Genomic DNA, 25,052 nt, shown 5'->3' on the forward strand with positions numbered 1-25,052 from the left:
GGACTGAAAGAGTGGGCACAGCCCTGTTTTCATGGGGCTTGGGGTCTGCGTTGGCAGCATGCTGAGAACATGTTGGTGAGGAGGACGATCACAGTGATGGAAACCCGGGAGGAGTAAAGATCCGGGACCCCGGAGCAGGAGACCGGCTGATGACAAGAGGAACGCCAGCCCGTGACTATGTCTGCAGAGGGTGGAGAGTGGCAGGGAGGACTGCGGTGGGGACACGGAGGTGTGTCCAAGACAAGGAGGCCCGTGGGCTGGTCAGAGTGGTGTGAGGAGTCTGCGGGTCTTGTGTGCAAGATATTCCTTCCCTGAATGTAGAGGTGGCGATGAGGAGGTGTGCAGGGGGTTCCAGGAAACTCTGGAAAGAGCAGAAGAATCAGGGATTCTAGACCACAGAGTAGAGGAGACCACAGTGGGGATGGAGGGGTGTCCGGAAGAGGGAGATTGGAAGGGGAGGGTGCTGGGTCTGCACAGGGAGCAGCAACTGTGAAAGATAGCATCAGGGTCATGCTCTGCTTTTCATTTTACTTTTCTAAACTTATGCTTTGAAATAATTTTGGATTTCCAGAAGAGCTGCAAGGATAGAGTTTGCATATACAGTCCACTTGGTTTCCTTTTGTGTTAACCTCTTACATAACCACAGTCCACTTGTCAAAACTGAGAAATGATCATTGGTAAAATCCTGTTAATTAAACCAGAGGCTCTGTTTGGAACCCCTTTTCCACTGGGACCCAATCCAGGACACCAAGTCACATTAAGATGTCCTGTCTCCTTGGTCCCCTCCAATCTGCCATGACCCCTCAGTGTCTCCTTGTCTTTTATAATCTTGGCACTTTTGAAGAGTGCTCATTAGTTATTTTGTAGAATTTCCCCCCAGCTGAGTTTGTTTGATGTTTTTCCATGATTAGATTATGGTTAGAGATTTCTGTGCAGTATATCACAGAGGTGATGCACCCTTCTCACTCCACATAAGGGCATGTATGACCTCAACTAGGTTTCTTCCTGGTGATGCTCACCTGGGTCTGTCGGTTAAGTCGGTGTCTGTCGGTTAAGTTGGTGTCTGCCAGGTTTGTCCACTGGCGAGTGACTGTTTTTCCTTTGCCATATTTTTGTTACAAGAGAGTCACTCAGTCTAGCCCAGGCTCAAGAGGAGAGAAGTGAAATGCCAACTCCTGGAGGGGCAAGTGTCCCAGAATTTGTGAGGTTATGTTAAATTTACCACACTAATTAGAAAGTGTTGTTTACAGCATTATTGTTAATTATTATTATTATTAAACTAGTTAGGAGGTTGCCTTTCCTTCTATAAGAAGGTGACATTTTTATCTGTAACAACTTTGACAGTCTTCTCAGGGAATATGTCTGCCCTGTCCAGATAGAAAACTAGAGGTACTGCTCATTAACAGCTGTGGAAACCTGTACCGTACAAAGACCCAAGGGGACTTGCAGTCAGGGATAGCAGGCTGACCATGCTCATGCCTTTCTTCTCTCTACTTGCCCCACTAAAATGACAGGAAAGGAATGAAAACCTGATTACCTCATAGAGAAAAAGAGAGCAGGTTGAAGGCAGGGATGAAGTAACTTCACACATTTTGGGATGACTCAGCTGAGTGGCTACTAACAAGCAGTGGTCCCCTTTCTGGCCATCCTACTGGGAAGAGCCAAGCAGTGCAAAGGCCAATGGAGCAGGGGGCTGGAGGGGCCCATAACAGGGCTGGGGCGAGTGTCTACATGGAGACCTCCAGCATCTCATGTTCCTCTCCCACCCTGTGCAGAGAGGGTTTACTCTGGCAGTCATCACCCAAACAAAGTAGGTATTAGTTTCCTGGAGCTGCCATAACAGAGGACCACAGAGTGGGTAGCTGAGAACAACAGAAATGTACTGTTTCACAGCTCTGGATGCCGGGTGTCTGAGATCAGGTGCTGGCAGGGCCAGGTTCCCTCTGAAGGCACTAAGGAAGGCTCTGTCCCAGGCCTCTCTCCAGTTGTTGGTAGTTCCTTGGCTTGTGACAGCATAACTCCAAATTTCACAGGGTGTTCTTCTCATGTGCATGTCTGTGCCCAAATTTTTATAAGGACATCAGTCACATAGAATTAGGACCCATCTTAATGATACCATTTTAACTAATTACATCTGCAAGGAACCTATCTCCAAATAGTGTCACATTCTGAGGTGTTGGGGGTTAGGGCTTCAACATATGAATTTGGGGGGCACACAATTCAACTTATAATATGGTGGGGAGTTTACCGGCTGAAAGAACAGAGAATCTTCACCTCAGGGACACCAGACTTAGTAGAGAGCTGGAGAGCGCTGCGGGGCTGAAAAGGCAGGATTGAGTGAATGTCAGCCTACAGGACTCTGCGTCCTCAGTCCCCTTTCCCGTTCTACTTTCACAGGGAGAGCAGCCAGACCCACCTTGTGCTCACCCAGGGAGAAGATTAGACATTCCCAGAGAAAATGTCACCAGGTATTGGTATTTGGTGGTTTCTCAGTTGTGTCTGTATCATCTCATTGCATAAGTCTGCAAGACCTCCCCAGCTCCCATCTGTCCAAATCGCATCCAGCAGTTTAATGTTTCCCTCTGAGATATGAATGGACAGCCTAGGATCACAGACACTGGACAGAGTGTCTACATGGAAGACTGAGACTCAGAAGAGAAAAACCAGAAAGCAAATATGCAGAAGAAACAATTACCAGCTAAAAGAGGACTGAAAAATAAGAGTTAATATTCTTAGAGATCAAGATGGAATTGCATCTATATATAAAGAACAATATGCTATGAAAGAAGAATTACTAATTATTGGTCAAGAGGGAAGGTAGAATATAGATATTTTAGACATGAAAGCAAGACCAATCTATCTGCACATCCATCTCTCATCTACTGATCAATCAGTTGATCAACCTATCCATCCATCCCTCTAGCCACCCATCCAAGAGTCCATCCCATCCACCCATCCATCCAACAATCCTTTCATCCATCATCCATCCATCCATTCATCATCCAGCCAGCTAGCCAGTCACCCATCCATCCAACCATCTATACATTCATTCACCCAGCTATCATCTATCTACTTATCTATCTATATAGTCTGTTCATCTATCACCTATCTCTCTGTCGGTAATCTATTATCTACCTATCTTTCCCTTGAACTCTTTCTTTTAAAACTACTGGATAATGCACTTCAGTAAAATAAGGAAGAAAACTAGATAAGATGGAATTCTGGAAACAGAGGACCCAATGCAGGAGGGAGGTGGGGAAAACTCAAAAATCTCTAAGAGAAAAATACTCTCTGAATACTTGGAAAAGTTTTGAGGTATTTAACACATGTGTTCAAACTTTAAAAACTTTTACTAAGAAGTACATGGAACACTGAGCAAGTGAAAACATAAGGTAATTTTTAGCTTCTGGAAAAAATCCCATAAAACCCGTAAAAGCTGTGTAAGAATGGAGGCATGTTCACTCCATGCATTGGAAACATATGTACCCCATGTGATTAACGTAAACTCTGTCTGTTGGGAGGGGAGGACGTGGGGAGGTGGGGCATGGGGGTGATGGAGAGAATGACTTCTCACTTTCCTTAATAGAGAGTCCATACAGTACTCTAGAGTATTGATTAATCAAGAAATAGCAGGATTTTATGTTACATGAAAATACGGAAATAAATATCAAAAAAAAATCTTCAGAAGTTGATAATACCTTCCTCTAAAGCAGCAATAGAGGTTTGGGCACTGGCCCAATATTTTTTCAATATAAGCTACTTAGAACTCTTTGATTTTACTATGTAGATGTACTTTGCTAAAAATAGAAACAAGATTTTACAGCAAAAAGGAGAGTAGAAGAATGTGTACACACAGCTCCCAGAGGCTTAGAAACAGTGAAAGTCTTCTGGCAGGATTTTATGTTGCCGTTTTATTAGTGAGGCAGGCCAATAGAGTTTTGTATTTATGCTGCCAGAACTGGGAGGAAACCCTTCTTGTTCCTTGGGGCCATACCACTCCATCTGTCACCCTCTCTTTGAAAATGCTTTTGTGACAGGCTGCTTACAGTTCTAACACCTAGCACTACTCATTCCTGAGGTGAGTGACAACTATGCTGTTCCTTTCAGGGGCAGGCAGCTCAGAAGGCCTGGAAGCCCTTGTCACAAGGTGAGAAAGGAAACAGCAGTTCTCTATTGGTTCTGATAGAGCTGCCATTCTCCACTGAGGAACTTAATTGGTAAGAGACTGTGGGCTGTTAGAAACCTCAGCTCTTAGGGTCATGGACAGTTTGGCCATTATTTTCAGTATCTACTGAGAGGCTCCTGGTTTCATTGCCCCTCCCTCTCACCTCAGCATTTTTGAGTCTGTGAGTCTGCACCCCATGCTTTGCTCACCTTTGGGGCTTCCTGGAATGGCTCTCTCCATGTCCTCCCTTCTGGTATTCTCATTATCATGTCCTCCAACTGTCTTCCCATTAGAGGAGATACAGTGCCTGTGCGGGGAGAGGGATCTTTATGGGAACATCAAGTCTGCAGCCCTTACCCCACCAATTGTCCCCTCCCAAACTTGCCTTATGAAGAGGGGAGACCCATGACACACATGGGAGCCACTTTGGGGAGAAAGAGTAAATGGAAGATGAATGCCAATGCTGTTTGGTTGGAGTAGCAAGACTGGACACAGGGTGGAGGAATCAGGCAGGTCCAGAGCAGCCAACCAGGCAAGGGGGTCAGGAAGGAATACTGACACCTCAGCTAAAAGCAGTGAGTGCATTTCCTGCAATTTTTGTGTTCTGGCTCCTTCAGGGTTTCAGGATTCTGGATCCTGGCCACCTTTCCTCCTTTTCAGACACAACTAGCAGGGGACATACTTTGCTCTTACTTGGGTAACTTTGCAGCCTGGGATGGGAAGGCTAAGGAAATGGCAGAGCATTAGAACATTAAATGAAGCAAACTTTAGGCAAAGTGAACAATTTCTTTGAATGGCCTTTCAGAACACTCATGTGTAGACCATGTCATATCAAAGAAGTAAATCCCAGACCTTTGGAACACTCAACATTTCCAAATTCAAGGCTATTAAAAAAAATAGTAACACAAAACATTTTAAAAGACTGCAAAGAGACTGTGGAGGTTGGTCACTACAGACGGTTGGAGGGGTTACATTGCATATGGGGTCCCAGGAAGGGAGCTGGCAGAAGGCATGGGTGCAGCCTGTGGGCAGGTTAGAGTCCTCCAGGCTTCCTGGCTGACAGTGGTGTGGGTAGCTCTGTGCCCACCCCTGACCTCCCCTGACCTTCAGCTTTGGTAAAGTGAAGACATCTCTTGTCCAGCTCTAGTTGGCTGTGTTTGAGCAGAGACTTGGCAATATGGGAGTGTGAACCACACAAGTACCTGTTCAAGAAAAGCCCAAGATCAGAGAACCACCCCTGCAAAGAGCCTGAGGTTTTGGAAACAAGTTTTGGGAGAAGTGGACCAAAGTGTGCATGGGAAGGAGGTGGAGGATATCCTTCCTGCAGAATGGATCCAAGATAATCCAAACGATCCCCCAAAGTCCCCGCTTGTTCATATCCAGTGATGGGTGAGGATCTGTTTTCATCAAGGTGCAATATAGGAAGCCAAGCTCCAAACAAACCACACACAGAGGGTGCTTATAGGACCTGGAGCTCACATTGGAGAGAAGGGGGCCATGCAGGAAGGGCACTTATAGAACTATAGCACACACTGTGGAAGAAGGTACTACACTAAGAGGATGCCACAGTACCTGGAGCTCACACTGCAGAAGAAAGAACCATGCTCATGGAAACTGGAGCTCACTCTGGGGAAGAAGGAACCATGGAATCACACATGAAGGTTGCTGATAGGACCTGGACTCATGGTGGTGAAGAAGCTGGGAAGATGGACAGTCAGGAGATCACCAATTAGAACTGTCAAATTGCTAGCCTGGGTGGCTGCATCTGAGCTTGCAGAGAACTCTGGGCATGTTCTCAAAGGTGCATAGGTGGGGAGACCATGGCAGCATCCACTTCTGTGCAGCCCCACGGTGAGGCAGTGGATGTCTGGTGGTACCCTGGGGCTGCCGCACACCGACCCAAGGAGAGCAAGGACCTTCTCCATTGCCCGCCAGAGATGTGCGTAGCCTTTGGCTTCCCAGATCTCAGGCCAAGGGTCACTTGTGGTCAGCTCACCCCCAAACCATGTGGAGAAGAGTAGTCTGGGACAGAAGCCTCCAGCTTGACCAAGTTGAGCATAGAGCAGCACAGCATCATGGTGCTTGGTGTAGGGAGCTGGGCCTGGCACCAGTCTTCCCTCACGGGCCAGGCAGTCTTCCAGCCTTGTCCTAAACTGTCAGGTTCCTGCTTGCACAACAAGCAGAGGTGTAAGTTAGAATGACAGCCTCCCAGAAGTTGTCCCCGACCCCTGCACCATGTAGCCTGTTGCTTCTGAGTATTCTTTTGGGCCACCCCTTGAGGGATGAGGCCAAGGTGTGGGTGCTCTTTTCTTGTGTGTCTTCACTGCTAGAGTGTGACTGGGCTGTGTAGCCACCTCTGGGGAGGTCAACATTAATGTGACCACCACCCTGGAGAATCACCGGGCCAAGACTCAAAGGCTCTGAAAAGTGTTCCTCCAAATGCAAACCCAACCTAAGAAAAAAAGGGTGCCCCAGTGACACAGGCCAACCATTTGGAATGTTTCCCAACTTTTTCACTCGCTGGGTGAGGGTTCCCAGGAAAGACAGAACCAGCTGCAGAGTGTTTGTGTAGGCGTTGGGGGCGGGGGGCCTTGCTCTTTACTGAAGAGAGTCTGGGGAAAGAGGATCAGGGGTTGCCATAAACTCCAGGCTTCGGATCTTAAGGTAATTTGTTGTACTGGTGAGGTCAACAGGCAAGCTTTGATCACAAGCAAAGACTCTAAGATTGTTGTCTACAAAAGTGATTGATTCATTACATCCAGGTCTCAAATGCCAGCAGAGGTCAAACTGAGCAGGGGGTGGTAAAGGGAGGAGGGCAGCATTAGCACAGAAGTCACCGCTCAGCCTTCCGCTACACATCTGCGATTTCCGCAATGCCCTTCCGGGACGGGTGATCTCTGAATTTGCTTATGAATTTGAGACATTTACCCGATTTTTGATGTTAGCTTATTTGCTGGAATAGTCACTGCTTTTATGCCATCCTTGGGGAAAAAAAGAACTGGGTGGAAGAAATGCCCAGGTGCCACCACCTCTGGCTGCAAGTCCTGCTTCCTGGAATGGAGAAAATTGGAGAAAATGAGATGAAATCCTAGGAAAAGGATAGGGCCAGACATCTACCATTGGTCACAGGCATGCAACTGTAGAAATGCATGTCTGTTCTTGCCCTTTCTTCCCTGAAGCTTTTCTGGGGCTTACGCCCCACTTGCTGCACAATATAGGGGGAGTTGACCCCCCATCCACAGAAGTGGATGACTGTCCGTGGCGGTCATTATGGAATCCTTCTTAGGTAGAAGGCCCGTGGAGTAAGGTCTGATTGGATTGGGCATAGATTGGTACTGATCTACCACAATGGGTTGCTATAGTTCATTCATTCATTCAATTAATGTTTCTTTCCTGTTTAATATACATCAGAAATTTTCTTGGAGGAAAAAGCCATGAGCCATAGAAGCCTAGTCCCTGCCGTCACAGAGTGGGTGGTCCATCGGAGACGAGCAGGTATAGCCCCACATGTTGAGCATTGGGTTCGGGGCCCCTAGAATGCAGAGACTGTGGGAGGGGTGCAGTGGGCAGGGAGCTTCCCAGGGAGGAGCTGAGGGAAGAGAGACTGCTGGGCAGAGGAAGTGGCCTCTCCAAGGCCCGAAATGAGGGCAAAGGAGCTCAGTGTGGCCGAGCATAGAGCGTGAGGGGCATCTGGGAGAGAAAGAGGCAGGGGAAGCACACAGAAGCCGTGATGACCTGATCACTTAAAGATGGTGAGGTCACAAGTAAGGGCCAGGGAAACTATTAAAGTGTTTAATGGTCTAGTAGCACAGTAAGATTTTTGTCTTAAGAAATCTGTCTGGGCACACTGTGGAGAATGGACCGGAGAGGGACAGGTCTGGAGCAGGGCAGCCTGTGTGTAGGGCTTCTGGCAGCTGGGCCAGGAGGGAGACCACGAAGGAAGGAAGGAAGTCAGGAGGGAGAAGGGACAGAGCAGGAGGGGACTGGATTGAGCTGGAAGGAGGGAGGGAAAGAGGTGAGTCTTCCTGTTTGGGGCTCCGGGTTGTTCTAACCTTGTGGTCCAGGGAGCCGTCGCGGGGCTGGGCATACTCCTTTTATATTCACTCTTTTCCTCTCTGGGTTCCAACTCCTACAGTGCCATAGGGTCTCACCTCGGGTTAGGGTCTTAAAAAAACAGTGAAGCCACGCTGGCTCTAAGACTCTATCCAGATTTCTCTGTGAGTGAGCAAGAGGGTCACCCCAGGACCCTACTCTGAGGGACGATGGACTGCAATGCAGGGGATGTGGGTGGTGCCCCCAGAGCCCGAGCACCTGGACAGCAAGACCCCACATGTGACCACTCCCGAATCAAGATGTGGATTGTTTTAAAAAGGGAACAGCATAGATTGCATTGAAAGGTAATTGGAAGACAGTTGGGAAAGAGCACATACTGTATGAGTCTATTTATATAAATTGCAAAACAGGCAAAGCAGATCCATGCCGTTCAAAGTCAGGAGAGCTATTATTCTGGGCTTGGTTCCTGGAAGGGGGCAGGTGGGGGCTCTGAGTCTTGTGTTTCTTTAGCTGGTGCTGATTCACAGGTGTGTCCAGTTTGCGAAAATTCAGCATGTCATGCTCTGCACCTTCCCACCGCCCCAGTCGCCACTGCACCCACAACTTCAACAAAAATGTTTTCCAAAGACGACCCTGGTGCTTCCCTGGAAATGCTCACTTTGCATGCTTCAGGTGTGCAGACAAGAGAGCTCTCTGAAGGTGGGTCCAGGGAAACAATAAAGGCCGAGCCTGTGGCATGTGCCGTGCTCAGAGGAGGCTCGGGGGACAGAGGTGACCTGGTCTGAGTTGGGCCACGGCAGCCCCTCGCCTGCCTCCCTCCCTCAGAGTCCCCCAGGATGCTTGTTGGAGAAGCCCTTGTTGATGCAGGACCCAGAGGTCACAGGTTCAAGCCACGTAACAGGAAGTTCTGATGGGCTTGTTACTGATTTCCAAGCAGGCAGAGGAAGTCACAGTCTTTCTGAAACAACAAGATTCTTGGGCCAAATCTCCTCCTTTTCTAACAACCTAGCCCACAGAGGTTCTCGAGGAATCTAGAAAGGGAAGGGTCTCCAGCTAGAAATGGTCATGACTTCATTTAACTACAACATAAATACAGTGTCTTCAGAGGGAAACCATGGTTCACCTGAAGCAGTTTGAAACCTCCCAGAAGAGTGGAATGTTGGCAGCAGATGTCAGCAGGCACCTCCAGGGAGTGCGTGAAACCTGCCCAGGGGGCCGCGGTCCTGGGCAAGGCTGCTTTCACCAAAAGGAGTCTCATTTGAATGGGGACGAGCACACACAGAGGCCTGTGCCTGACCTGCTGAGCAGGGATTCTTTACCAGCCGTGTGTTCCTGGGAAGCAGTGCTGTGTCACACGGCTGTCACTCCTGGTGCATTTGAACACTCACTCCGTGTGGGTCTGTGGGTGCCCCAGACACCTTCCTTGCAATTGGGGGTTGCAACCCAACCCCCCCGAACACCCACATTTATGCTCAGGAGTCCGGGGCTTAACTCCAGGCCCAGCAGGTGCTGTCACCGCTGCCTTCACCGGGGACCTCATCTCCCCCCATTTCTGGCCTCAGCACTGACACCAGGACAGATGGGGTTTCATGAATTCAGTCCTGCTCCTGGGCACCTCCTACCCCTTGGGGTGGTGGTACCATTAGCTCTGGCCAGTGCTCAGGGAGTGGGAGAGCAGTGGACCCCTCGCCTGGTCACTGGGCATGTTCCAGATCTGAGCTGCTGTCAGCTATGTCCTAGAGAACAGAGGACACTGGGTGGCGCCCCCATTGATGGCAATAGACAGTGTGGACAGCAAATGTACCTTGTCATCTCCGCTGTTGAGGTGTTAGGTCTGTCACTGCCACGAGACCCCAATCACCCTGACACCATTTCTTCCTCCAAAGACCCCAACCCCTGCAGAGACTCCTCACAGCCCCCCAGAGTCCACTCCCACCCACCCCACAGCCTGAGGGGCCCCTCCTTCCTGGAGCCTCACCTGCTCCATCTCATACTTAGAATAAAATCCAAACTCTGAAGTCTGACCCTGCTGACCGGTCTTCCAACCACTATCTACTCCTTCTCAGAAACTCCCATCTCCCTGCTCCTCTTCAAACCATGGACTCATTTGTGTCCCAGCTCTCAGTTGGGAATGCTTCCCTCAGCCTTCTGGAAGGTTCTCTCAAATGCCATGTTCTCAGAGACATGTATATCTTTGCTCTTAATATTCCTTGCTCTTAAACTGTGACCTCTGGTGATTCATTGTCTCCTCCACCAACATATAAACACAGAGAGGTTGGTGGCTCAGTGTTCTGTGCCCCATTCCAACATGTGTGTGTGGTTTCCTCACACCACCAAGCAGTTCTCTGACAGCAGGTGAACGTCCTGCAATTCAACTCAATTTTGACACTACCCACCCAGAGGTAGCATCACATCCCACAGGTTCGGAGCCTGGCCCCACAAGAACAACACCGCAGACACACACAACTCCAGACACCAACTGCCAATCCAGGTTGTCACTGGTTATAAATCAGAGGTTCCCGTGACCCCCTCCTTGGGCTTAATTAATTTGCTAGAATGATTCAACAGAACTTAGAGGAACATTCTACTTACTGGATTACTGATTTATTATAAAAGGATATAGTTCAAGGATGACCAGATGGAAGAGCTGGATAGGGTGAGGTTTGGGGAAAGGGTGAGGGAGCTTCCATGCTCTTTCCGAGTGCACCACCCTCCCCAAATCACCAACCCAGAAACTCTCTGAGCCCTCTCCTTTTGGGGTTTTATGGAAGCTTTATGACACTGGTCTGATTATTTAAGCCATTGGCCATTGGCAATTGATCCAAACTCCAGCCCCTCTAACCTCCCGGAAGGTGGAGGTCGAACTGAACGTTCCAACCCTCCTATCAAGTTCTTCTGGTGAATATCCCAGTGCTTAGCTGTGGTCCAAAACATAACCTCATTAACACAACAAAAGACATCTTTATGCTTTCCTCACTTCAGAAATTCCAAGGGTTTTAAGAGCTCTGTGCCAGAAACAGAGATGAAGACAAAAATATATATTTCTTATTATAAATTACATTATCACAGCGGCTGTCCTGTTTGCCACTCTTTGCTCTACTGCAAAGGCAGTGCTCAGAATCTATCACTCCTGAGAAGTCTATAGGAGGGGCGGTCAGTTCCATGTGGTCCTGGGGTCAGCAGGGAGGGCTCAGGGTGTGGAGCCTGCTGTTGCTTTGAGAATTTACAGCTGGGGTGACCGTGGGTTCAGGCTGGCACCACCTTCACTCACACAGTCTCAGCTCAGATGAGAACTCCATTGAGATCTGAGGGAGGCAGAGGCCACGCGTGCGTGAACAAGAAGAGGGAGCAGGATGCTCCTCGTGTCTCTATGTCAAGGCAACTTGCACACATACGACCTTGTTAATTTCATGGAATTGGCACAAGGACTTTCATACTAGACATTGTTAATGCTTCTCTTCCTGTTGCATAGGGGAGAAAACAAGGGCTTGGAGAATGTAGATGGTCGCAGCCCCGTGGATGGTGACCTGGGGAACTGATGTTTGAGTCTGGGTCTGCCTCCCCACAATGCTGCTCGCCCCCACTCTTCACTGTGCTGACGCTCAGAAGATATTCAAAGGCTACGTCTGACAAAGGCTGGGCTCCCCCGCTCCTATTTCTGGGATTGAGCACTCCTAGAAGGAGCCAGGACATGAGTCATTCCTCTGTAGCTCTTCTGAAGGACCTGCCAGCTTTCCCACCAAGTGTCATTAATGATCAATATGATCCATAAAGATGCGTAACTGTTCATCCACTTTGGGCAAAGGCTAAGACTGCTTCGGAGGAATAAACCTGTTTTGACTCCACTTGCAGCCAGGCCAAGGGGTGAGGCCGGCCGTCTGGGAGAATGCAGAAATCCCAGCTTCACATATACTCCCCACAGATAGCCTGTCCCCACACTGGGCCTGTGCCAGGATGATCAGGGATACAGCAGATGAAAACGGGGGCAGGTGGGACAAGAGAGGGGTTTTGTCCTTTTCTCCTCTCTGTTTTAGGCCCACCCACATGCCTGTGGAGTGAGATAAAGCCCACCCACCACCACCTAGGAGCTGCTTCCTCCAAGGAGTCTTCCTGGAGGTTCAATCCACACTGCCATGTATTTCATAAAGGATCATACCCAGAACAGGCAAGGTACTTCTACGATTCAATACATGAAAGACAAAAATCCAATTATAAAATGGGCAAAAGACTTAGACTTAGTCATTCATCCAGGAGGAGATCCAAATGGACAATAAACATATGAACAGGTGCTCATCATTGCTACTCATCAGAGAAAGACAAATGAAGCCCCAGTGGGTCCCATTACATGCCTGCCAGTGTGGCTGAAATAAAGCAGGCTTCAGAACCAAGTGCTGGTGAGGGTGGAAAAAAAATGGATATCACACGGGGAGTCTGACAATACTAGATCCACTTTGGAAAACTCTTTGGCAGTTTCCATTAAAGTAAGCTCATGAATATCCTGGGAACCAGCAATTGACTCCAAGGTGTATTCTTAAGAGAAAAGAATATATATTTTCATGAAAACTTGTTCAACAAAGCTCACAGAAGCTTTATTCATTGTAATTAAAAACTGGAAACAACTCATCCAATAACACGAGAATGGATAAACCAATTCACTAAATGGAATAAAAAGCAAAATTAAGAAGAAAAAAAGAATAAGGTCCTGATACGTGCAACAGCCACATGGATAAACATCTAAATGAAAGAGGCCAAACACAAAACAGCATGCCCTGTATGAGTCCATTGTGTGAAGGTTAAGAACAGGCGAACAAATTGATAGACAGCTCAGAGTGATGGTTACTGCTGGTGGAGGAACAGGGTGAGTGTTGACTGGGCAGAGCCATAAGACAACTTTCTGGGGAGATGGAAATGTTCTATAACTTGAGCTGGGTGTAACAAAGGTGTATACAGTTGTCAAAATTTATGGAACTGTACTCTTAAGTTTTGTGCATCTTACTCCATGTAAATGATATCTCAATAAAATATAAATTGTACCCAGCAATACCATGTTTCTGAGGTTATTTTCCACCAGCAATGGAAAAAAGTTTCTGCTGCTCATCCTCGTCAGCATGTCATAAATTCAGTTTTTTGGATTTCAGCTATTTTAATAGATACAACATCTAGCTTCCCCTGAGCAAATAGTCCAAGAGGTCAAGAAGAAGTTGCAATGTCCTTAATCTAGACTAAGAAGTCACTCACCGTCACTGTCACATACTATCACTTCTACAAATATTCTATTGGTCACATAGGTCAGCCCTGATTCATCATGGGAAGGAACTATTAACATACATAGTAAAGATCACAGGGGCATCTTGAAGGCTCGCTACTAATTTCACACAGGTGAATTTTTCTTCCAGATAGGATAAATGCACTGTGCCAAAATTGCTGAGAGATTTCTCTCAGTTAGATCGAAGTTCACAGAATATATGTTAAGGGCAGCTGGTATCAATTGACTGGCTTCCTGGTAAGGTGAGAACCAAGCTTTATCTGGGTGACTCACGTCTCTTGGTAATAACAAGTCGCTATTATTATTTTTTGCCCAGATTATTGTTCTAGGGGCTGGAAATTGGCTGGATTACTAAATGTGGGCTGTGTGAGGCTCTTGATCATCTCATGCATCTCATACACTTGTCCTCTTTAACAAGGGAGCCACATCACAGGTGTGGCATAGGGGGAATTCAAATTCTGAGGTCTTGAAGGTTCTACCCATTTCCCATGAAAGACAGCCCAAGTTATAGAAACATGAATGCCACCCAGGTATTCAGAGGCCGTGATGTTGATACCAAGCAGAGTAAGAACCAAGAGGGCCTTTCACTTCTTTAAACTTTTAACATTCAAGGGCAAGATCATTTGATTTTGGCCTTTACTTCCTTTGGTCTTTGGATTTGAAGTTACCAGAGAATTTAATTTCTCTCTGGGGACTTGGCAACGGGAGAAAATGTTTCCTTAAATTTGAGACATCCCTAGATTTTTTCAAATTATTCGGGGCATTTAGTTTTTCCATTTACTCTTATTGAGGAATCCTGCTGAACTATACTGAATGATGGAAGTGTACATAATTGGTGAAAGAAAAACAGATCCAAGAAAAAGTGTTCGGTCTTGGGTACAGGGTGGTCTTGGAGATAATTTAATTAATAAATTAATTAAATTAATCATTTCAGAGTTTGTTGGGGGTCAAACTTTTTCTGTTTCTGTCATTTACTGAGGTGGTTTGTCCATTTTGATGACTAGAGGTCTTGTTGTCTGCGATGACTATCTTGGTGTGTGTTTGCCCTGGCCAGCACTGCACTGTTTCCTTAAGTCAACAATTCTTGGGTTGAGAATCAGTGAGCCCACTTGACTGTAGATATACACCACATTCTCAAGGTCGGCTGTATCAGTAATACATGTGATGCTTTGGCTTCCATATGCTTGTACCTCTGTCTTATTTCTCGATGACTCAGAACTCACGGTGGGAAACGTGGATGGCATTTATTGGGAGCCCTAGCAAAGAACCCAACAGTGTTCGGTCTCAGCAGATTACCTCATATTCCCCTTTACAAAGAAAAATAGAAGCCACCAGACAGTAAATCCTCCATCCCCTAAACATCCAATACACATTACTATATAAACTTCACAACCTGCCCTTCTTCCCGAGCTATCCAGTGAAGAGCTGCCCTCTTCCTATCTAAAGCAAATCACAGCTCCATTCCACCAAATATCCACAGATGCTTTGGATCTCTTTTCTGTTCACCCTATCAGATACATTCTTGCAGTAAAATATAAAACATCCTCAAGTTTCTGTTACAGAACAAAAACATAAGCAAAAACATAAAACTCTACAGCTACTGTCTATCATTTCACTTTGCATTTATAGAAATTTATCACAAGACTTGCCTATATTTTATGTCTCCACTTCTCACCTCCTAATCACTTCTCAGCCTTTCTAATCCAGTTTCTGCCCTTACCATGTCATTAAAACATCTCTGGCTCAGGTAACTCATGATCTCCATGTTGTTGTCTGACCTTTCAGCTACATTCTGCAAATGAGCACGACCTACTTCATGAGACCTGTTCTACCCTCAGGTTCAGTAAAAACCTTCTCCTGGCTTTCCTCCTGCTCTTTGGCTATACATTAATCCCTTTGCAAGTTCATTCTCCAACCATTAAGCATGTGTATTTCTCAAGTCCTTTTTTACTCACTCTGCATATTCCCCTTAGATGAAGCAAACACTTTTCCCTTAACATCCATTTTCTCATTCTTCTTTTACGCTGGGGCTCCAAATTGGCCTACCCCCTCAAGTGACTTGGCAGTCAGTTCCAATTCAATCAAGCCAGTCACAGTAATTCCCTTCTCTTTGCATAGGATCTGATTTTATCCAATGAGATGTGACTATCCTTCTGCTGGGTATGTTTTGAGAGCTCTTTTTCTCACTCTTAATAAGAGATACCAGGACGAGTTGACCTGACATCTGAAGACTGTTCTACTCTGGCCACCCTGCCTCCTTTGCCTCCTGAAAATCCAGTCGAAGTGTTGAGACTGCAGAACAGAAATATAGAAAGATGTGTTATTTATGCCATGGTGAGATTAACCAACTCTGTAACTGCTTTGCCATCACCCTCCTTGTAATGTGAGGTAATAGATACTTTTATTGTCAACATCATTCTAAGTTGAGGTTTTTGTTACTTGCAGATATTTCTATGCTCTCTTGGCTTCAATTAGTGTTTACTTACAAAGTATACACACCTCAATGTCACTATGCCTGACTAATCCTCAGAGTTTCAGATTCATAAAGCTAAGGGCTGACTTGGAATCACTACACAGTTATCTGGAGGACTCCTTTAATTCAATATGCATAAAGGCTTAATTATAATCTGTCCCCGTAAACCTATTACTCTTGTACCTTCTGTACTGCTGTGAGTGATGTCCATGCCCAGCAAGTATGCAAATAGAAACCTAGACACTGTCCTTATTATCTCCTTTTCCTCCTCTCTTCATCCTAGTAAATCTCTCTCTAATTTAACTTATCTCCTTCTCACTGCCTGTCCTCTGCTATATGCTATTACCTCCTTTCTTCTGGCACTTTTTCTACTCCTAGATCTAAAGTTTGTTATTAATGCTAGCCTTTCCCCCTAGGTAGTAACCGCCATGACCCCCCTGACCAGGTCTGTTTTCATCCACCATTATGTCTGTATTGTCCCCTAGAAAGTACCAATAAAGACCTGTTGGTCATCCCAGAGCTGTTCCCTTCCACAGTGCATGCACCTGGGGGAGAAACCTCACAGGAAGTTAATTTTGGATCTGTTTCTTCCACAACTGAAAAGACTGATTTATTGATGCATTCAGTATCTTGTCCAATTACTTAACCATTGGCTACCTACTAGATATCAAGCACTCTGATCATATGCAGAGGGAAAATTCCATAGACTCTGCCATCACAGGCCAATGGGGCACAGATGTGTAAAGAGATAAACTAAGTCCCCTACAAGGAGACACATAAACACGGGCAGTAGGAGTCAAGAGGAAGGTCTGCATTTCTCAGACGGGAGAAGAGAGGATGGTCAAGAGGGAGAATGGAAAGAAGAATTCTGTGCAAAGCCATGGAGGTATACATCAAGGGCACAGACAGGACAAGGGAAAATGTCATTTCAGACAGTTTGGTCTTGTGGCAGTGCACACAAAACGCGATTGGAGGTCAGAGCATGACAGACTGCAGCATGGTGATTTGTCCCATGGGAAATGAGGAGCCCCTGTCCAGCTTTCTGTTTTGGAAACAGGAGGTGGCCAGGGCAGCAGCATTATTGGCCCTGTGATGGGGTAGGGGCTAGACTCACAGGTTGTCCTGGATGTGCTTCTTATGTGTCTGGGATTCCTGTTGCCGTCCTGCCCTACCTTTGTCTTGGTTCTGGAATCATGTTGGCCAGACTCTCCCTAAACAGACATGGGCTAAGGGCAATGGTGAGTAGCTTTGTCATCATCGTTCCATACAGCCAGCCACTCTACTATAAATAGCTGAAGTCATAATGCAGAATAGTTATTGATCCCACCAGTAGGCACATTTTGGAGTGTGGGGAGCCTGGAGTCAGATGCGGTGGGAGTGGAAAAGAAGGGAATGCACACTGACATGGATTCGGGCAGGAGGGGACTGTGGGGAGTGGGCGGGATACACCATCAATCTGGAACATTTTTACGTGTCTCTAAACCAGGAAGAGCAACCACAAGCCCATATGTCCACATCGTCCTATCTTACCAGAGGACAGTCTCACTGCCTGAACCCTCTGAAGGCCATGGTGTCCTTGAATCCTCAGCATAGGACACTGGACAACCATTACCTACCTACCGGAGGTGACACACCAGATGAGACGTGTGTTTCACCTACGTGTGTGCAGGCTCATCCCTGGATGGAGCCTTTTGTGTGTGTGGTATCACTGGTTCCACACCTTGCTTTCATTGTCTTCATTTGGTTGGCAGTGAAATCAACTCTTTCTGAGGGTTTTCTCAGCGTGTGGGAGCTCTGGGGGCTTTACCCGGGGAGGGAGAAATGGCCTCATGACCTGAGCCAGGCACAGAAAGCGCTAGTCACTGACCTCATCCTTCTCTTATCCCTTTCCTTATCCTCCCACCACCAACCAAGGCCTTTAGGTGGCCTTGTTTAGATTATACTATAAGGAGGGGTGTCTGATGCCATAAAACGGGGGGAGGGTTGTGGAGATGAATGGGGTGTGAATCAAAGGCTTTCCCAAGAGGCTAAAGGCTAACTACTCATCTGGAAGTAGAGCCAAAGCACCTGCTTGGGAAACACCAGCTCTACCTCCCAGCCCATGGTCAGGAGGGAGAACATTCACAGCTGCAACTGGAAGTGGGTGCAGGGGGAGTGGTGCTTTCAGGGAACCGCCAATTTAAGAAAGGGAAGAGGAGAGAAAGTTCACAGAAGAAAGAAGTGCCTGAGGCTATGGGGGTAGTTTGCTGGTGATCAGAAAGGGAACACTGGGGCTTTGGAGAAGGGCAGGGAAGTTAGGCCCCAAGAAAGGACATTTTTTTCCTCTCTCATGCTTTGTAGAGCTTTGACAAGCACATTCATTCAACAGAAGGTTTTGCCCAAATCTCTTCCTTGGTTTCAAGCCAAGGCACATTTCTAGTGAAGCAGCACCCACAGAGCCCAGGGGTTTGCGCTCTGACCAAATTTTCCTCAAAACAAGTGAGTGGACTGAGCTGGCCTGAGCATGTGCTGGTACAAAATGTTTCTGTTTTACTAACAACTCGGGTCATTGACCACAAACACTTGCACTTGTGCTGACTGAGATGCAATTTGCTCTTATTGTAACTTATAGTACTGGTTACTTTATTTATTTACTTATTTGTGTTTGTTTGTTTATTACTGTCCAAATATAAAAAGACTTTGGTACTCATAGCATCTTCTTGTCTGAGACTGAAGCTCACTTTCTGTACTAGTGGCCAAGTACAGAGAAACATTTCTAAAAAGGGTGTGACAACAGGGGAAAATGACTGGAATTTTTCTGTAAGATCTGAATGAACAAGTCACATTCTTTTTTTAAAAAATTAATTTCTAGTTGCTTTATAATGTTGTGTTAGCTTCTACTGCACAGCAAAATGAATCAGCTATACATATACATACATCCCCTCCCTTTTGGTGGGAGGAATTGGGATTGACACAAAAACACTATTGATACTATGTATAAAATAGTCAACTGAGGGGAACATACTGTATAGCACAGGGAACTCTACTCACTGCACTGTGGTGTCCTAAATGGGAGGGAACAAGTCACATGCTTGCTTGCATTGTGAGCTGCGTGGGTTTGGGCATTACTACCTGCAGGATCTTCTCCATGGCCGGGGGAAGCTGTTGTGAGACATACCTGTGGCTGGTGATGGAGAGCTCCTCCAATTTCAGGATTTATTTTACACACAGAAATGCAGCATAGATCATTCCCAGGGAAAGGCTTATGGGTGAGACCTTGAGAAATCCAAGGAAATGCAACCATCCTCTGCCTCTACCTGTTGCTCGGTGCACTTTCCTCCTTGTCACCTGGCCCCCTGGGAGAAGCACTGGGTCACGTGTGAACTCAGGAGCCCCACACCCTCCGGGGGGTGGGGAGGGCTTATCCTCCCTGCTTAGCTCTGCATTAGCTGCCGCATCACACACCCCCACCCCATCTCCCGGCCACTGGGCTGTTTCAACTCTAAATTCAGATGCCCATTGATCTTTTGTTCCAGGGACTGTCCACATTGTGGGGAACCCTGATGCCCTGAGCATACAAGAAACAGGCAGCGTTTGAAGAGAGGGAAGGAGACAGAGAGGGCGAGTGATGCTAACACAAGGAGGCATATCTCTGTGAGGTATCGCAGGAATGTCATCTTCCAAACCCCAGATTCAAGGTCATGTCACCAACTCATCATAGTCAGGGTTTTAGGGCCCACAAACCTGAATTGTGATTTTGCCAGCTTCCATATCATGGAGCCATTCCCTGCTGGCCCTCTCAGGTCCATAACCCGCTCTGGGAATGACCTGGCCCCAGCTGCTCTTTTGGCCAAGATGCCCCACTGGATCCCACTGGACCCCACTGGACTGAGAGGTCTTCATTCTTTAGGTGCCAGTGGTTGAAATCTAGTGGGAGGGGATGTTTTACCTCTGTCTCTCACTGAAATAAATGGACTGTCTGTGATCACACCTGGCAGGGAGCCATGTGCTTGGCAACTGCCCAAGAGAGCAAAAAATTAGTTGTAAAGGCAAGAGATCTAGCAGGTTAAGAAAGTAACTCAAGTTAATGCATGAGTGAAACATGCATTAACAGGGAGCCTGGTCAGGGGAGGACCCTGCTTTCAAAGTCTGCTTCTATCCCAAAGGACCCATTCCAGTCAGCAGCAACAGCTCTTTAAATGGACCCTTTCTTTGATTTTGCTTCCTTTCGTGACCTTGTGAAGATGGTCAAGGACACTGGGGCCTGGAACTGAATCTCTTTGTCAGTGCCAGCACCTGGAGAGGGCCTCTGATGGGCACCACGCGTTCTATGAAATCTGTAGCTGGAAAACAGAGGGCGGTTCAGAACCAAGTGCCAAAGCCGAGATGTGTTAAGAGCCCACTCCAGCGAGACCAGCGTGGTGGGCATCATGCAGCCAGGAGAACCACGTGCTGAGAAAACTGGGGCCCTGGAGACTGTACTGAACTTGCCCAAGATCACATGATGGTACAGAACTAGGACCAAGCCCAGCTCTTCCAAAATCCAGGTGGTGTTTCCACACTAGCTTTTGTTTGTGTGGTGCTTTATCATTCCCTGGCAAGTTTACCCAATCATCTCATTTGGTCCTCAAAGTAACACAAATGGCAATGTATCCACAAACATTTTTACTCCAGTTTACAGAGTCTTTTGCTCCCAGTTCATGTTTCTTCCTTTTACTTGTCTTTGGAGTGGTGGAGGCACTTTAAGATGTCTCCATTCTACACTGGAGATGAAACAGAATGTGGGGCGCGTCCCTAAGATGTGCAGAAAACTGTTCCGTTTCCTTAATTCTTGCCTCATGGGGACAAACACTGAGGCGATGGCAGTTCTGCCTGAAGCAGGTGTGTGCTGGGAACGTGGAGTTGAAGAGAAACAAGCGTTCCCTCCATCACTGGGCACTAGAAACCACACGCAGTTTGCTGTCTTCTGAAACAATGCTCATTCTAACCAACAGAATGCACCCCTGGCATAAATTGACACCATCCATGAGCCAAGCAACACATCTTAACTGACCCATTCTCACCAAGGAGGGAACTTTTATTCCTGAACAACACCTTGGTTGTGGCTTGTTGGATACAGGACGACTTGTGTTTGGAACTAATTTTTCATCAGCTTTAAACTGAAGTGACCTTAGTTTTCTTATTTGGAGAAAGTCAAGTGCTGTGATGAAAAGAACAAATGGAAATTGAGTATAATTTATCACTGCATAGGCAAAGACATAGAAAGATCCCTCCAGGCTTTTATGAAAGCAGGTGGCCTGGATTCAGAGGGCAGAGGAAGGCAGCAGAGGGGCGAGGAGCCAGGACCGTGCCTGTTCCTTGGAGGAAGCTGGGGCTACCCAGCAGTTCTCTGCTCCTCTGACGTATGCCGCAGAGGATGCTCCTGACCTGGGGTATCTCAGGCCATGAGGGAAAGTGGTGGGCAGCTCTGTCCATTCTGGATGGTCCATCTGCAGGAAGGAAGGCACATCCTAAGAACTCACTTGGGAGTCTGAATGATCCTAATATTGAATATTGATTGAGAATGCTTGAGAAGCTTGCAATCTATGATAGATCTTCCAGAAAGGTGGGAGCTTTGTGGAGGCTACAGATTGAGGAAAGGGGTCGACTTTTCCCCTGATGAAAGTTGGTCATTTTTAATGATTAGTAAGTTGAGTAAGGTCGGTGAGGTCCATGTCCTGCCTTACATTTCCTCATTGGTTCTTTCTGAGGTCAAAGTGTATAGGATGGAGGACCAAGGGGCCCAAAGCTTGAGAAGGGTTCGTGTGTGAAGCACCTACAGGATCCCTGGCTTCCGGTTCCTCTCTCTGCATGGGGACAGTCACAGAGCAGTTTCTTCTCTTGGATGAGCTTGAGAAGGAAGTGAGCAGCAGTCAGCAGCCAGGCTCTGCTCTCGCTCAGGGCTCTGTGGGGCGGGGCAGGTGAAGTGGAGTTTTAACATTATGAGCACAGGTCCATGTTGTATAATTCTTATTCCCCACGATGGTTGGCATGTTCCTGGCAAGGTGTGTGTTCTCTGAATCCTCGTTGAGAACTAAATGTGTTAAATGTGGTCCAGAATATTCATGACAAAACCTGTCCTCAGATGATCTTTTCTTCCAGATTAGATTATTTTGGCTATTTTGGCATGCATTTTTCTTTCCCTCTGCTCTTCCCTTTGTTTTTTTCCATCCTCTTCTGTAGAAAGTTTGAAAAAATGGCATGTTGAGCTGTTTCTTTCCAATTGGGGATTATAATAATATTTTAATGATGTTGAGAACAATATTGAGAAAACGTTGAGAGTTGCATTGAACTCCACAAATTCAAGCTGGGCAGGTTGGAAACAGCCATTTCTCTTTGCACTCTCTCTGTCTCTCTCTCTGACTCTCGTCTCTCTTTCTGAAGCCATTTGTTGTTCATGGTGCTAGGTTAGGAGGTTGGGCTAAATTTGAGATTGGCTTCACTTTACTATCCCACCCTATAATAGTAAATTTCTCATGGGATCTATTTTAGAATGGGGTACTTGGACCACAAATTTTAGTATACAATGGCCTCCTCCTGGCAAAGGAGCTGCTGGGTCACATTTCTAACAATTCAATGAAATGTTTCCATTTTAATAAACTTCCCACCTATGATCTGGAAAGTAGTCATAATAAGATGAATGAGACTGCTCTTTTTTCTTCTCTCCTCTCTGCCTATTGAAGTCCTTACTTCTTCTCAAAGTCACAGTCAAGACTTCCTTGTAACTTGAGGCTGTGGGAATGCTCTGGATGGGGCAGTTTCTATGATCCTCAGTGCTTTGTTATCAGAACTCATCAAGTGTGCCCTCGGTCATGCCCTCCTTTGCTCATCCCTCTAGTCTCCTACAAACAACATCTTGATGGTCTGCACTCAATCCCCACTTCTGCAACCTGTGACAGGTAGCCTGTAGGTTGGCCCAATAACTCTCACCGTCTGCTATTCACACTCCTGTGTAATCCCGTCCCCTTGAGTGTGGGCGGGACTGGGGGCTTGCTTCTAACAAATAGAATACGGCAAAAGTGTTGGGATGAAACTTCTGAGATTAGGTGTAAAAGACAGTGACTTACATCTTGTTCTCTCTCTTGGTCTTCACAACTTGCTTGTGGACCTGCCAGCAGCCATATGCATGATCTCAGAAGCTGACCCTTCCCAAAGCAAGCCTTGTGGTGACTACAGCCCAGCCAACACTCTGACTGCAGCCTGTGTGAGACCCTGAGTCAGAGACACCACAACACCACACCCTGAGTCCTGACCCACAGGCACAGTGAGGTAATAAATGGTTGTTTTTTTTAATCACTGAGTTCTGGTGGAACGTTTTATGCACAGTAACTAATAGAACCCCTTAAGATCTTTTTCTCCAACTTTCTTGTATAGCATTTTAGCATTGTCCTGGGGTGGAGGCTTGCTTAAAATACACATATTTGATGTTACCCTCAGAGATTCCATTTGAATAGGGCTCCTGAAATCTCCCTTTTTTTTTTTTTTTTTTTTGCGGTACGCGGGCCTCTCACTGCTGTGGCCTCTCCTGTTGCAGAACACAGGCTCCGGACGCACAGGCTCAGCGGCCATGGCTCACGGGCCCAGCCACTACGTGGCATGTGGGATCTTCCCAGACCGGGGCACAAACCCTCGTCCCCTGCATCGGCAGGTGGACTCTCAACCACTGCGCCACCAGGGAAGCCCTGAAATCTCCCTTTTTAACAAGCATCTTGGGGTTACTGATGGAGGTTCAAGGAGCAACACTGAGAAATATTGCCCAAGCACCTTCTGGGACTGGTGTGACCATGGTTTTAAGTCATTTTGAGTGCCAGCAGTAGAGATCAGCTTCATTTATGGTCATTCAGTATTATCTATGGAGTAGTTCCTAGCAAAAGTTCCATGTCGCTTGTTATAGGTTGTATTAATAAAGAAGGCTGCAACAATATCTCCCATCCCATTTGCTCTTCTGCAAGGTGAACTTGACACTTCTCCTGTCCAGAGGTTGAGTCTAATTCCCGCCCTTGATCTGGGCTACCCTCATGACTCACTTGTGACCAATAGAATGTGGTAGAAGTGATGCTGTTTGACTTCCATGGTGAGACCATCAAAGCCATGACTTCTGCCTGGTTCTTCGGGGACCCTATTTCTACAGGAAGCCAGGCTCCATGTAAGAAGTATGATTATGCCAAGACCACCATGCCAAAGTTATCATGAGTACACAATTTAGTTGACAGCCCAGATCAGCTGTCACCCAACAGCCAACATCACCTGCCAGCCATGTGAATAAGACTTCATGAATGGCCAGTCCACTGGATGACATCTGACTCTGGCCCCATAAGAGACCTTCTTTTTTCAAATTCCTGCCTCAGAAATCATGGTGGCTTTAAGCATGTTAGTACTTTGTTATACAGCTGTAGCTGAACACTACTCAAGTTGGAAATACAGATTAAAAGGTGTATTCTCTCCTCTCAGCTTAATAACTAGAACAATGGAAAGAAAGAATTATAATCAAATAAAATGATTGTGACTTTCTGGGGATCATGTACAGAGATAGATAGAGGGAGCAAAGGAGAATAAGTCTGGAAGAGAAAGGTCAACTTAGCATTGGAGCTCAAGTTTGCCACACTCCCAAGCCAGGGGCAGCACATCTAGATGCATCAACAAGCCCTGAAAATTACACATGATTCAAGGGAGGGTGAAAGGCCAAGAAAAATGGGCTGGCCTGTCATGCACAAAGCAGCTAGTATGTGGGGAACCCACTATACCAGGCAAAAGAATGCTGATTTCATCTGGTCCCAGTGGCTGAACCATCAGAGATTTTGGAACATGCTTATCTGGGTAGTGTAAACATCCATTTGTTGGTTAAAAACAAAACAAAACAAAACAAAAAAACAGCTATAACTCTTTGCCAATCAACTGAGTGGAAAAAGAACTGAAGTGCAACTCAAGCAGTTTCTATTTAAGTCCTTGTGACTCACCCTATTGAGCAGATATTAGTTAAGGCTGGTGCCCTCCCTGTAAACACCTGTCATTTTCCTGGTTTGCAGAGATGCTGGGAGGCTAATGAGATCACACGTATGGAATGCATGCAAACCTCT

This window comes from Aethalodelphis obliquidens, unplaced genomic scaffold (genome assembly GCF_003676395.1).
Source record: "Aethalodelphis obliquidens isolate GAN/ISIS:26980383/991018 unplaced genomic scaffold, ASM367639v1 scaffold74, whole genome shotgun sequence".
NCBI lineage: Eukaryota > Metazoa > Chordata > Mammalia > Artiodactyla > Delphinidae > Aethalodelphis > Aethalodelphis obliquidens.